This window comes from Montipora capricornis, chromosome 8, assembly GCF_036669925.1.
Source record: "Montipora capricornis isolate CH-2021 chromosome 8, ASM3666992v2, whole genome shotgun sequence".
In the NCBI taxonomy this organism is placed as follows: domain Eukaryota; kingdom Metazoa; phylum Cnidaria; class Anthozoa; order Scleractinia; family Acroporidae; genus Montipora; species Montipora capricornis.
The window spans coordinates 8,436,940-8,439,439 of NC_090890.1; positions in this window are offsets into that span (position 1 = coordinate 8,436,940).

The window sequence follows — 2,500 nt, forward strand, 5'->3', positions numbered from 1 at the left end:
ATGTACAACTACAATGTCTAAAAATATATATAAATTGAAAAGAGAAAAAGGAATAATAAATAAACGTTACATTTAAAAGCTAGAATCAATTACAATAGACCTCTGAATATAATTTACAAATTAACTGAACACAAATGTCCTCCACTTAATATCTTCTGTGCTAAACGGCGCCTGAAGCAGTTTACACTGTCCGCAGCTTTCAAATCATCGGAGAGCAGCGAAGAGTAAACACAGGAACCGAAGATCAGACAGGGCAGATTTTTGCGGTTTTACAGCAAAAACTCAAGCGAAATTCGGCACGTACCAATTAAGCAAGTGTCAATCAACATTCAAAGAGGAAAAAGAAACACTGAAGAAAGATGGGGCCATTTTCAGAGTGTCACTGTGAGTAAAATTAATTCTCTTTTCACTTTACCTGATGTTCTCGTTTTTTCAGTCAGCTCCGTTCTAATTCATTCTTTGCTCAGTTTAATTTTAAGACCAAACGATGACGACCAAGAGGCACGGTGCACCATTTTAATGAAGTGAGCTTGATTGCCGATTCCTTGTACGGATTAGTCCTAAAACAAACTGCTGTATCATTGAATTAAATTGGTAGTACAAGTACGATGGCCAGCAAATTAAACGCTTCGTGGTTCCTTGGCTCGCCAAATGCATCAGGGTAAACTAATGTTGACCTCGTGTAATATGTAACCGGAAAATAAAACCTAACCGGAACCCAAGCTGATCCCAACGCAAACCAATTTTCCCTCGTGCAAGCCTTGGAATGAGGGTGTGTGTAACCGCAACTACTGATATCTCAGGCTTTCAGAATTTCAGAATTGATATCCGATAAGTAAAGAGAGAATCGAATTCCTTTCAGAGTTTCATAAATAATTTTTTGCCGAGTTAGAATCGAGAATGGAATCGGTTCCACAGCAAGTCAGACCTCGATAATGCCACTCGGTTTTCGTATACATTACCGAGTTGTTTGTGGGATTTTGGCTGACTTCGGTGATTTCTAAATTCAATTAACAGCCACAATCAGACACTTTCAGTGTAGACGTGATTCGGACAAATTCTGTTTTGATATTCACTGAAATTTTATCACAGTGTGCATTACCGATATACATCTCTGAAAAACGAGATCAGTTAATTATGATTTGCCTAAGAACGATGTTGCAAAACTATTAGTATATTGCAGAGAATATATCTTCATCTTGATATCTTGATGACTGACAGCCTCATTTTGAAGTATTCTAATACACGAAAGTTCAAGTTATCCGTTTAGAAAAAAAATTACCCAAAATTTAAAGTTGTCATTTAGGGACTCTGTGTTATTCTTTATTTGTGTTCTAGAGCTGAATTACAACACTTGTTCATAATTTTTGCTTTAGCAAATGTTTACCCGTACCCGAAAACACTTCATAACCCAGAATTGATGTTGAATGATTCTAGAGAATGGTACTTGATTCGTTATTGAATTAAATCTTCTTATTAAGCACTTGACGTCTTGCTTTTACAATAATTTTTGCTTCTCTCTAGGGTCGACCAGGGAAGGCGTGATCACAAATCATTCCCCAGTGTGGTAAATTTCAGTTTGAGTGGACAATTTTTCCCGCGGGTAGGGACTTTCCAGAGTAAGATACATAAAAATGCCAAATCCCCGCCTTATGCCCGCCTCCCACATTGGTGTATAATTGTCCAAACAGGACAAACATCGGGCCAGTTGCAATCTCAAGGGCTTGCTTACTCCTGAAACATCCATTTGCCCATTGGAGGCCTGGACGAAGAACAATATGGTGTCTAGTTTTAAGTCAGTCTGTCTCTGCCGTAAGTGGTGTGATTGGCTTGGTTGGGTAACGCCGGTTTGCAAACTGTGCAGTGTTTTAATGAAATAAATGAATATATTTGAAGCGCGGGTTAAAGCCGAAAGGGGCAAGTGATGATGATTATAATAATAATAATAATAATAATAATAATAATAATAATAATAATAATAATAATAATAATAACAACAACAACAATTTCATTTAAGTGTCAATGGATTTAGCATTAGACCACTAATTGGGCACATTAATGAAATTAACTCAAATCAAATATTGGTTTTAGTGGAAAGGGGAAAACAGGAGTACCCGGAAAAAAACCTCTCGGAGCAGAGAAGAGAACCAAAACATTTAAGTCACATCTTAAGCTGAGTCTGGGAACCGAGCCCGGCCCACATCGGCGGGAGGCGAGTGCACTCACCACCGTGCCATCCCTACTCCCTCGCAAATTACTGGACAATTTAAGAGACAATTGCTTTAATTGTCCAGATGAGTGCAAGGATCACTTCTCCCTTTTGTGTTGCGTCATGTTACTACGGAAAATGAGAGGCTGAAAATGCGAACAAATTGTGCAACTGAACAGTCGAACCGCCCCGGGTGACGCCATCCAAAATGTCCAGTCGAGGTGGTCGTTGATATATTTAAGGTTTCAACAGTTGGGACTTGACTTATGATCACTGGTCGCTTTTTGGGGT